Source organism: Dermochelys coriacea, chromosome 1 (assembly GCF_009764565.3).
Source record: "Dermochelys coriacea isolate rDerCor1 chromosome 1, rDerCor1.pri.v4, whole genome shotgun sequence".
Classification (NCBI taxonomy): domain Eukaryota; kingdom Metazoa; phylum Chordata; order Testudines; family Dermochelyidae; genus Dermochelys; species Dermochelys coriacea.
In genome coordinates, this window is record NC_050068.2 from 198831397 (window position 1) to 198844389 (window position 12993).

The window sequence follows — 12993 nt, forward strand, 5'->3', positions numbered from 1 at the left end:
TGCCCTTCTGGGAGATAATTTTCTATTCTCACAAATGTTGCACTTCTGAGAATAACATTTGGTCATCAGATTATTAGGAAGGGCTACGCCAGGCAACAAAAAAGGACAGTGGAACATTGGCTGCTTGTTCCATTTTTTATTAAAATTAAGGAGATTTAAAATAATAAATAACTATATTGAATGCTTCCTAATATTCCTGCTATGATATCCTGGGAGTATGTGAGTGAATGATGTTGCCCTCTTGTGGCATGTCCTCAAAGAGGATAAGGGATCTACTACTGGCAGCAGCCAAGGGAATTCTTCTTTTGCTTAAATCAGGGGTACATATACTCGGGGGATAGGAAGAGGTCTTCCAGGGGTACACCCGTTTATCTAGATATTTGCCTAGTTTTACAATAAGCTATATGAAAAGCACTAGCAAAGTCAGTACAAACTAAAATTTCATACAGACAATGAATTGTTTATTCTGCTCTATCTGCTATACACTGAAATGTAAATACAATATTTGTGTTCCACTTGATTTATTTTATAATTATATGGTAAAAATAAGAACATAAGCAATTTCTCAGTAACAGTGTGCTGTGACACTTCTGTATTTTTATGTCAGATTTTGTTAGCAAGTAGTTTTTAAGTGAGGTGAAACTTGGGGGTACACAAGACAAATCAGACTCCTGAAAAGAATAAAGTAGCTTGGAGAGCCACTGTTACGTTGTACAGGACTACACATATGCACCTGACTGACAGGATTCTAGCCCCGGAGCCCCATGTGATTGAGCTATATAACAGCTAGGCCTGATCTCTGCAGTCATGGATACACGACACACCAATAAATAATTCTGCTTGGTCTTTATTCATATATTACTGAAATGTAGCAATGCTTTCTCATATTACTTTGGTGTATAATGAATTTAATCTGTCAATTGTATGATCGGATTATATCACCATTTCGCAAATGGGCATCTTTTAATGTACTAAGATCTGGTGCAAAAGTTTATATTTCATGGCAGAAGCCAGCTAAATAAAATTTAGTGCATCTGGCATGTAAGGGTAAACTGCTGAGGGGTTAGATGTAAGGGTCTCTTCTTGAAAGTAAGTGTGAACCAGTGCCCTCTTCTAGATGGCAGGGTGTGGGAATGGGGTGGGGGAGGGAAATCAGACCTGTTTGAGTGTTTATCAGTTCCCTCTGCTGGCTGCAGAGCCTACAGTTTGGGGAGCAGCTGTGTTTGTCGAGGCAAAGGTCGTAAATCCTATTCCCAGTGCTGCATGTATGCAATAAGCGGATGACTGTGGTGTCTGTGCATGTATGTGGACATCATTCATTACAGGGTCTCATCCACACCTACACCGAGTTCAACAGAAGGGCACTCAAAAACAATACTGAATTCCAAGGAGGTTAGAAACATTCTGTCAAACATCTCACATCTTGCCAGCCCAGTGATTTACCAGACTGTTCAGTTAGTGCATCCCTCCATCATGCATAATATACTAAAACCACACCTTGTGCCTCTTCTCCAAGAGGACCGTGTATGTAGCGATTACGCACTGATTTTTTCAAACGTTTCTTAAAGTATTCTCAGTCACAAACATTCTAGGTCACCCCAAAGTGTAACATTTTAAAATTGCTATAAAAGGTCCATATTTACAGATCATTAAACAAATGACACTGGGGGAGAGCATCCCAACCTAAGCTCATCTTCCCTGACCCCCTAAGGAAAGTCCTGTGTAAACAGCTTATGCTGCCTGTTGAGAAGCTCAATAAATTTCGGCTATTTCAGACCAAGCTGGGGGGGTGGGGGTGGGAAAGCAGGTTCCACAGTCAAGAGGTTTTTGCTGAGAAAAATCTATCCACCATGCCCCTGATGCACAAATCTAGGGACATTCAGGTCAAGCATCTCAGTTGATCTCAACTGTCAAGGATATCATGGAGAGAGAGGTGGCATTTAGGGTACACAGGACCCAATTCACAAAGGGCACACAATATAAGTCAAAACTAACACATTGAGTAGAAGCCAGAAATAAACTGTTCTTTGGAACATCTGTATCGTCCACTCCCTGCTAAGTAAGTGGGGAGCCTCATTCTACACTACACCAGCAATCTTCTCTGGAGGTGAGGAAGGCACAGATAACTGTGGTATGGTCTGCACTTGACCTTCAAGTTAAGAGAACTTGGAGAAAAGCATTTTTGGCCATTGCTGCTATCCACACATCCAAAACTCAATCAAGAGCCCAACAAGACCCCCTTTGTAATGAACTGAAGTAACAAAAAAATATTACAACCTCTCCAATAAAGGTACTGATATTGCCTCAGATTTATTCAATATAATTTTTAAAAGAACATAATTGAAAATGGTAAGGTCCCATGGCTACTCAAATTGTAGACCATCAAATCTGACTGAAGGAAGCTAGGTAAAAATTCAGGTCTCATAGCTACACAAATGATAGCTGCTCTGCTGTTCTGTTCTCCCCACCTTGCATGGAATTCCAGTCAGCACAGGGATATCAGAGCTGATCTCTTTCCTGGCCCGAAGAGCAGAATTTTACTCCAAATTTGGCTTAATCCCCCCAAACCCTCAGAACTGTTCAATTGCTCAGCATTTCTATGGAGAGTGAAATCAGTGATCCTAGTCCTAGTCCATCTCTCAGCAGACACAGGTCACTAGAATAAAACCAACAAATGCGGTCCTTTTTGGCAGCCTCAGCAAAGGAATTACAAGGTGGTCACTCTGCATCAGGGTTGAGGAACAGAGGCAGTCTAATAGGGGAAGCTTACATTGCAGTGTCCTTACTTTACCTGTTTTGTGGATGAAGGGTGAACTTAAATCTACAGAGCAGTTAATTCAGTACTTCCCACCAGCATTAAAATCCACATAAAATACATTTTAAAAAAAAATAAAAAACAGCATTCTGAGCTCATTCCCTTTCAACCAGTGGCTAGAAATTACCATAGTAGCACATCACGTTGTTTGCTGGGGGAAAAAATGACAATTTAGGTCTTTAGGAATAAATCTTTTGTGCTTTAACGGTTCCAAAAAATGTCAGTATTTGTCAAGACATTTTTGAAATAAAACCAAAGCAATGCTAGTAAGTGAACTTTCCAAGGCAGCTCTGGCAAAAACTCCCAGGGATCACTTTAACCTATTTTGAAACAAAAACAATTGCCCAGGGAACAATTTCCAGTGTGTAGCTGTAGATGACTTGTAAACACTCGACGATTGTATACTTCAAATATCACTACCTGCCTGCAGGATCATAGTCACTACTGCACTTGTGCACTTTTTAGCAGTCCCTGTGTGAATGGGCGAGGCAGTAACCATAAGGGTTCATGTCAAGGCCTTGCTGATGAATAGCACTACAGTATATTCTCCAGTGAAGGACCCTGAACTGGCAGGAAGATGTCCAAGATGGAGTAAGAGCTGGAGGTCCTTTCCTCCTCCAGTTGCCATGGTCCAGATCACTTCTTCCTTAGGAAATACCTATGGGAGGGGAAGGATGCTAATTTATCGCCCCAGGGGTTCCTCCTGCAGCCAAAGGCAGTTCTGTGCCTGTCATGGAGACTCCTACAGTTCTCCCCAGTTCCACATACCATGACTCTATTTGAGCTATGCTACACTGTCTTTCACAGTTGCCATTGCCCAAGAATTCCCAGTGCCCAACCAGAGAGATGCCTATAGACCGTTATTTGCTCTCTCAGAAATTACATGCTTTATTGTGTCAGTGAGGCCCAGATCCTTAAAGATATTTAGGCTCCTAACTTCCATCGATTTCAATGGAAGTTAAGTGCCTAAATACCCTTGAGGATCTAGGCTTACATGCTTAAGCCATCACTGACCCAAACATCATTTTATTGTGCCATAAGTTTGCATACAAAAATTAGTTGCTGCCCACGTTCACTAGCCAAAGTCCATGGTCATATGAAATTGGAAATAATATCTATGTATCATTTATTGTAGTAAAACTGCATCTTGAAAAGCAAGGCAGATTTTTGGTCACAGGGAAACAATCATTTGAAGCCCTAAAATTTCTGTTTTTGTGCACTGTGAAACTACTAAATCATTTTTAAGGTTTTGTTTTTTAAAGACCCGATGCACTTTGATCATTGACTGTAGATTGTTCATGAGCAGCTAGTTGCAAATACTTAGCCCCTGAAATACAAAGTGTTGGTTAATTTTGATAGGGCATATAGCTTCTATGGTCTCTGTTTCCCAATTGGATAAATATAATTCTTTGAATCAGATTTCAGAAATAAATACTCCCCTTAAGGAGTTCAGAATTCACTTGCAATGAGCATCCTCTAATATTCACTTGAAATGTTGTTTCCAACACCATTCCTAACACTAATCTAGAATATTCACTGAAAGTCAACACAAAACACAGGCAAAGCAAATAGAATTATTTATGGGAGCATATATTTGTGAACAGTTGGAGATATTCTCCCAGCTGTTGTGCCTTTATTCTTGCTACACATTGTTTGTTATGTGAAAATGAGGAAACACACACACACACACACGTATATATAAAAATCCATTAGGTGTATTTTGACAGATGTTCTTGTAACTCAGTGAAAATTCATAGACAAAAGGCCTGATTCTGCAAAGTGCTGAGCTCATGGATACTGTAGTCCTTAAATTCCCACCATAGCTAACGGGGCCTGAAGTTACTTAGCATTTCCACAGAGGCATTCAGTACCCTGTAAGCTCAGACCCAAGAAGCACCAGCCCATCCTTTCCTCCTTCCCTTGCTCCAACACATAAGATAACAATCATTGTAATAAGAAACTTTTTGTCTCGCTGAGCTGTTTAAAATCACTCCTCACTCTATAAAACACTCTTGTATAATGTTGCTTATACTGTAGTAAACTTGATCTCAAAACTGTTACAATAACAAGGTTTTATTTCACTAGATATTTTAAAACACAGTAACGCTTGTCACACTACTGCTGCGCTCTTCTGCTGTTTTTATCCTGACACTGGTAGAAATACAGCAGAACCTCAGTTACAAACACCTCGGAAATGGAGGGTTTTCTTAACTCTGAGCAAAATGTTATGGTTGTTCTTTCAAAAGTTTATAGCTGAACATTGACTGAATACAGCTTTGAAACTTTACCATGCAGAAGAAAAATGCTGCTTTTAACCATCTTAATTTAAATGAAACAAGCACAGAAAGTTTCCTTACCTTTTCAAATATTTTTTTAACTTTTCCTTATTTTTTTAGTAGTTTATGTTTAACACAGTACTGTACTGTATCTGTTCTTTTTTCTTTTTTTGGTCTCTGCTGCTGCCTGATTGCGTACTTCCGATTCCAAAGAAGGCGTGTGGTTGATGAGTCAATTCATAACTGGGGTTCGTAACTCTGAGCTTCTACAGTAACACAAGACTTGCAGTGTAATTCTTCTTGCACAGCATTTAAGTTTCTACATTACGGAGGGTTGGGTTGAATTCAAGACTTGAATGAGAAATCCTTATGGAAAACTCGGGTGCCACAGGAAGTGGTTTTAGCAATACAGTAAGTGGTGCTTTTATCTTGGAGTCAGCCTGAAGCAATGAATGTCCCAGCATGGCACTAGGGAAGATGGGCTGCTGGAAGTGCCATCTGCTGTTTGACATGTGAAACTACAGTTTTCAACAGTTGTCTTCTATTGACCTTATAGTACTTTTCACAAGACTAGAGGACTTATTGTCATCATCATGGCCAAATTCCAATGTGTGTATTTATTTTGCTTCCATAGAAACCACATGTAATTTACATTGGACACAACATTTTGGTTTTTCACTTCCTGTCCTAAATTGCTTTGTGGTATTGCTATGCACTGTAAAATATTTGCAGCATTCCTCCACTTGAATGATAAATGGTTATTATCCAAACCCGCCTTTAATCCCAATGGACAGCAAAGGGGCCAAAAAGAACAGTGGTCCTAAAATTGTCATTCTCCCTTCTCTGAAAACACTGTGCATTTGAGGTATCTTGTGTTTAGCAAATGTAGCCAGAAGACAGCCATTACGCATGATATCCTTCAGCAGATCTATGAGAAAATTCTGTGTAGCATTATCTCAGACTGGTTCTGATAGTGCCAGAGGGAAAAGAATAGAAAAGTGAGGTGTGGCCTATTTGTAGGAAGGAAGGTAATGGTGCCATGATTCAAGGTTTAATCATTTATTTGATGATTCAATCATTTATTGATTCAATTGATTATTGATTCAATCATTTATTTATATGATCAAAGATTTAATCATTTATTCATATGATTTAAGGTCAGGCTTGACAAAGCCCTGGCTAGGATGATTTAACTGGGACTTGGTCCTGCTTTGAGCAGGGGGTTGGACTAGATGACCTTCTGGGGTCCCTTCCAACCCTGATATTCTATGATTCTATGATTCATGTGAGACCCATGCTGCCAGGAGAAGAGGAGGTGTGGTGAGTGGAAGAAAGACCAGCAGATGCCTCTGTTGATAGCATATGCTACAGGAAACACAGAATCTTCCAGATCTCCCAGTTTGGGGGTATACCAAGCCTCTAGTGAATGAAAAATGGCTCATTTCCTAAGCCAAGATGGTCTTTGATTTAAAAATAAAAAAAACAAGTGAGGAATTACAATTTTTGCACATCTGATATGAAAATAGCCAATTTTTGATAGAAATGCTGAATAAAGCAAATCTTAAAGGTGGGCTTGTAAACTCAAGTGAAAGAAAATGGGAAGTAGGATGGTATTTAACCATTTACCCTGTGCTCCCCCATCTGTTTGTCATATTCACTTGTCTCTTGTCTTAAACTTAGATTATGAGCTCTTTGGGCAGGCATTGTCTTTTTGTTGTGTGTTTGTATAGCGCCTAGCACATTGTGGCCCTGGTCCACCAGTGAGGCCCCTACGTGCTTCCACAAGACAAATAATAATAATAATAGATGAAAAATCTGCAAAACAGCAGAAATGTGAATTTCACATAGAGCTAGCCCTGACTCCCAGTATCCTGCTGCAGTCCCTTGAACACACTTCTGCTAACACAGATGATTGGTATGTCTGGAAAGGTATTATACTAAAAAGTGCAACTCCCTTCCCTTGCTGAAGAGGCATCTGAGCATCTTACATACAGTATATCAATGAACTTATCCTCACAAGCACGCTGGGAAATAGTATTACCCCCATTTTACCAGAAACTGAGGCAAAGAGAGATGCGGGACCAGATTTTTAAAACAGCTCAAAGACGGATTTTCAAGTGCTCAGCACCTGCAACTGGGGCAAACAGAAGAACTCAATTCCCACAATAGGCTTCTCAATAAGAGCCATTTTTACACAGGTGCTCAGCACCCCAGCAGCTCCCACTGTGACACTTGTGGCCAGATTTTCCAAAGAGCTTCTTCAAGCTTGCCTAAATGGAAGCTTTGCTCTTTTGAAACTCTGATCCCATCCATTTATGGATGCCTGCGCAGTTTTGAAAAGTCTGGCATAAGTGACTTGATCAAAGATGCAGAGAAGCCTGTCAGAGCTCAGAACAGAACCCACCTCACCTAATCCCCAGTCCAGTGCCTTAGCCACAAGCCTGTCCTTTCTCATCAGCAAAAATAAGAAAGGCTAGACATGGGCAAGAATCACAATGCCAAATAACTGGTGATACCGATGCCTGCCAAGAAAAACATCTGGCTACCTGTGGGTAAACCAGACAGCCTCATTTGTGGTACCTCCTTGAGAAAGAACTACTGCTATGAATGATGCCAGCATCTGCCAATTAGCGTTATGTTGTTTCCAGGTGCGGCTATTCCTTTCTGGGACCATACTACATATTGTACAGTCTCTATCAGCCTCAGATTTCCAGGCACCCTTAGGTAGGATGACACTGGCTAGTATAATGGTTAAACAGTGGTGGTCGTGTCGTGAAAAGATCACGGTTTTCACTGACTGTTTCCTTCATTTCTGAACATGAGCAGCCACTTAGGTGCAGTTGTGCAAAATACTTAGGAAGAAGCATACACTGTTCTTGGCTAGATTATAGCTGTGCAGGAGCAGCAGCCTCCTCACAGGAGTTTCTGTCGGCTGCACAGCTGAACGATGTTAGAGCTTGCCTTAACCAACACATGTGGATCTGCATCTGGATTTTGAATACTCCAAAGTGTGCTTGTGTGTGTGTCTGTGTGAGGAAGAAGAGCACCCAGGGTTTATTTTTTAGCCGCTATAAAGTCATGGGCCATGTGCAAACCATGGACTCAGATTTCAAATCACCACAGAGCCTCAGGATTCCTTCTCTAAGCTATACTATCCAAACTGGCACATGTTGTTCTAGTCTCTCTTGCCTAGAGTCTACTGTGTGGACTGTCATAGGGTTCTGTCCAGGAGATTAAGCTTGCAGCCAGCAGTATCTGCCTCAACCTCTGTTCCAGCATCCAGACCATCTCAAAAGTTGATGATCTAATACAGTTTGGTAATACAAAAAATGAGATGTTCCATTACTAATAAACTTTTTAGAATGTAGACCAGCTAAAATGTCATATAACAACTGTTGATCAAAAATGCTTATAAAGAAACAAATTCATAAAACAACTCTGACTAAACTATTGTTGGGGGCTGAGCTCACTCTATATAAGCCAACATGTTCAGCTGTGTCTTGTCCAGTCACAGCTAAACACAGCTAAGTTTATTTAGTGATATTGGAAAAAACCCTCAACTGAAAAAAAAAAAAGAAAAAGAAAAAAAAGGTATCTATTTTGCTAATAAGTATCCGGACTATGTCTAGCAATGAGCATGAGAGTTTGTTCTCTGCCCTACAGACAATACACAAGTTATAGTACACACAGGATCACGATATCTGTCAGCACTTAAGCATTAACTAATTACACTTTGGGTCAGATTCCGAACTCTGTTACACCAAAGTAATTGAAATCAGAAACTGGACTCCTGGGGGGTAGCGTAGGTAAATATTACTACCTCACCCCTTTTACCAATGGAGCAACTGAGGCAGAGAGGTGAAACTGCCAAACTTGAGACACCTTAAAGGTACTCAATTTTCAGAATGAGGGTACTCAGCACTGATTGAAGATCAGGCTCCTTTAAGATATATCAAGGTGGGCACACAAAATCACGAGTCACTTTTGAAAATCCTGGCCTTGATCTTGTGAGAACCTTAGTCTAGTTTCTAACCCATGGAGGTGCATGTTAGTTTAGCTAAGCTTCAGAGAAACCTCTAAATTTACCTTGAACCAAACCAAATTTCCAGGCCTTTAGTGATTCACCCCTTATTTAAATGGCAAAGCAAATTGCTGACCTGTGAGTCTCATTAACTTCATATTGCTAAATAAATTACTTTACAATGTTTAAACTGAGCTCTGAGAATTACAAAGAGAGAGAAAGAATATGCTACATACCATCTCGACAAAACCCGAAGCTGCTCTATTAGAAATAAGTAGAGTTTGCTTGGTATTAGGAACATAGGAAATTCCATTCAAGAACAGACAAATGGCACATCTTGTCTGGTATCCTGTGTCTGGCAATGGAGTCTACCCAATGCCTAAAATACTTGGCTTTCTTGGTCTCTCCTGTTCTATCTATCATCAAGGTTACAAATCAGAGTTTCTTGACTTCCCTAATGATTACATCTTTCTCTGTCGCTTGCAAGAGATTGTAAGGTGGGGGCATGGACCACAGCAGCATGTGCTGCCCCTGCATGAGGCCTGTTACAATGGCTGGTATTGAAATGGGGCAGGACCTGCCCTTACCCCACTGCCAGCATTGCTAGAGATACCCAATCTGGGAGAACAAGGATCAGGATTATGCCTGAACGTGGGTTAAGGGGACAAAATTCCTTGAACTCTCTCCCCAGCCCCACTTGCACACTGGCAGAGAGACAGGTGTTATCTGGCCCTTAATTAGCAACTATTTTTCTGCCAAGGTCCAGACCCATTAACAGGACTCTAGTGCATTAGTCACATATACCTACATAGTTTGTGTGAGAAGAGTCAGTTTTAGCCCTGCCCTTGGTCCTGTGTTTCTTCTCATACAACATTTAAGATTCTGTACCAGGAGGGCTGAGCTGAATTTAATACTTGGATGAGAGATCTGTGGGGAGAAGTCAGGGGCTGCAGAAAATGGTGTTAGCAATGCAGTAGGTGGTACAATAAATTTTATTGCACGCATCTTGCAGATTTGTGTCAAAGTATGTGGTGGAATCAGATTCCAACCAAATGTCATTAGGGAAAAGGGTGAGACAAACAAACACCTGCCACTCTGACCAAAAAGTCAGATTTTACCCCATGGTTTCATTAGGTGAAGTGTTGGTCAAGTGGCCATTGTACCCTGTAAGTTCCACCACTAAAAAGACCACAAAGTCTAGAACATAATCACAATCACGGTTACACAGATTAAATTTAGTTCCAGCTATAGAATGTTAGAACCTTTTCCACATTGTTTTCTGCTTGAAGACTATTTGTTTTGCTTGTGCAACTCTCTAACGAAAGTGACTATTCTTTAGTAGAGCGAAAACATGGGAGTCAGGACCCCTGGATTCTATTCCCAGACCTGCTGCTGACTTGCTGGTAAACTTGGGTCAAATCACTTAAATTTTTGTGACTCAGTATCCCCATCTGTAAAATGAGGATGTTAATACTTTGCTTACCATGTAGGAGTGTTGTGAATTCTAATTAATTAATATTTATCAAGTGCTTTGAGATCTTCAGGTGGAAAGGGCCATACCATAGTATAACTTGGATTCAGCCAAATACAGTATTGATAACTTTTTTACTGAAAATGATATAAAAACAAATGTCTTTGCTTCAAATCTTGTCTTGACAAGTAACATAAACTCCCCTTCCAAAAGCCAAACACACTGACTCATGTCTTTAAGTGTCATGGTAAATTTGTTCTTTTATAACATGTACTAGTTAAGCTTTGAACTTCTGTTTTTTTGGAAAAGCCACAGTGGAAAAATATTTTCATGGAGTGCACATTCCAGATCTGTCGACTGTTATTAGTTTTTTAGAAAAAATCCACTTAGGTATTACCTTTGATTGAGGCAATTTGTTGTCATCTGGTCTTCATGATAAACTGAAGTGATTTATATTGTGAATAAAATATTTAAATTTTTTCTCTCAGTCTTCCAGCTCTCGCTCATTCAAATCTTCCAATACTTTGTCAGCTTGAAACTCACTGCTGTAACATAAAAGAAACCACAGCTTTCCAGGAATGGAAGAAAATAGCGAGCCTCTGAAATAAACAATAGACAGTCCAAAGAGAGAATACTTCACATATTACTGTGAATTATAAGGCTACATATATTATACACATATTCTGATAATATCACTGGACATAAGCAAAGTTTACGTAGTTTATGATGTCTTCATAATTCTGAATAGCGTATATAGCCTTATACAGTTTTCCTGGGTTGTCTTTTAATATTGATATTTAATATCACATCTGATTGCTATTAAAAACATTTGAACAAGAAAACTCATGTACTAAATTTGATTTTCAATACTGCTACTATGCATCCGATGAAGTGAGCTGTAGCTCACGAAAGCTTATGCTCTAATAAATTTGTTAGTCTCTAAGGTGCCACAAGTACTCCTTTTCTTTTTGCGAATACAGACTAACACGGCTGCTACTCTGAAACCTATCTCCATTACTGGATGTTGAGATTGGACAGCAGAAGTCATTCAAATATTGTCCTACTGATTTTAGGTCACTTGCATACTACAAGTTTATTTTTCAAAAGCACTGTAAACATTTCCCCGCCACCCACCCACTTAATTTTTTTTCTGGTCAAAATCTCACAGCTGTGAAATATAGTGGCAGATGACCCCAAAAGCATGAAATATGACTCATTTTGCTAAATGACAGAGGGATTTTGGCCCTATTCATCCATATAAATATTACAACAGTACATTATTTAGGGATGAGCACATTAATTCTAGTTTTGGAAGCAAGTACAAGTGTCAATAACTTCCCCTGTGAGAAGACGACACCAGTAATGCCTGTTTGAAATTGAAGTACATATATCAGCCTTTCACAATGATCTTCTGCCTCAAAATAGTTTCCCATGTCTCCTCTCCTACCAAATACTACCAATTACATCATTAACTAGTTAGCTGCAAATTCAGCCTTCTCGCTGTAATGGGACAAACGACTAGAACCTATTGTCGTATACTGTTACAAAGCTCAGGAAAACTGTAGTTCTCACTTTGATACCCTCTCAGAGTTTCATGTGTCTGCAGATACAGCTGAGTGATGCATGGAGTCAAATAATCCAATTGGTAAAGAATTAATCATTTTCAGGCAAGACAAAGTGGGTGGAGTCATAGTGGTTCAGGGATCCAGACAAAAGAAAAGAGAGATAGACAGGTATCAGAGAAAGATTGGTCACTGGTAACGGGATATTATAAATTTATTTAAACAGGTTGCCTCAGCCTAAAATTCTGTAATAAACTAATGAAAATCTAACACTGGGCAAGAACAGAGCTGGCACTTAATGCTTTGAGGCTATTTAAAGCCTTGTGTTTAGGAAAACTCTTATTTTTTCAGGGGTTAATAATATTTCCTTTATTAACTTAACATTTTTTCTGTCTTAAAAATCATCATTTTGAACCACTGGGAGAATAACTAGCCCAAAACCTGAACTGTTTGTGTTATCTTTCTGTTGTTAATAGTTCTTAAATTACACTTCACTTTCCAATCAGAGCCTGCTGCAACAATTTCTTTTGATATAAGTCCATTGTACAGTACCTTGGATCTCATCTGAGTTAAAATGCACAATATGTTGTATGGGCAGTAAAAAATAAGGTATCTTGACTCTCAAACTAGGTTGAATCAAGAGTTTTAAGAATAATCAAAGCCATATTTTTCTAGCAAGCAGAACCAATAAACATATACCTAGTTTTTAATTTTTTAAAAAATAAACTGCAGTCTCTCATCCAAGGAACACTAAAATACTAGCTTTGTGTTGGATCAATGTAGAGCAAAGAAAGAAATTATACATAACTGAGATAGGTGTATTAGAAATTAATTGTATGAACTTCCCA

General features: G+C 39.4%; 1 protein-coding gene and 1 long non-coding RNA gene across 6 annotated transcripts in view; one reads left to right on the top strand and one right to left on the bottom strand.

Annotated features, from left to right (window-relative positions):
* LOC119843621 overlaps positions 1 to 12993 on the bottom strand; it is a 164665-nt gene that overhangs the window by 64321 nt on the left and 87351 nt on the right. For 3 of the 4 annotated variants that reach the window (XR_005289027.2, XR_005289039.2, XR_005289034.2), the window contains one exon: positions 10059 to 11182. This is a non-coding gene — a long non-coding RNA (uncharacterized LOC119843621). Of the gene's footprint in view, positions 1 to 10058; positions 11183 to 12993 lie in introns of those variants that run through there. The other variant, XR_005289032.2, reaches the window with a different exon arrangement.
* COL8A1 (collagen type VIII alpha 1 chain) overlaps positions 1 to 12993 on the top strand; it is a 110239-nt gene that overhangs the window by 4734 nt on the left and 92512 nt on the right. The gene's annotated exons all lie outside the window — the stretch shown is intronic.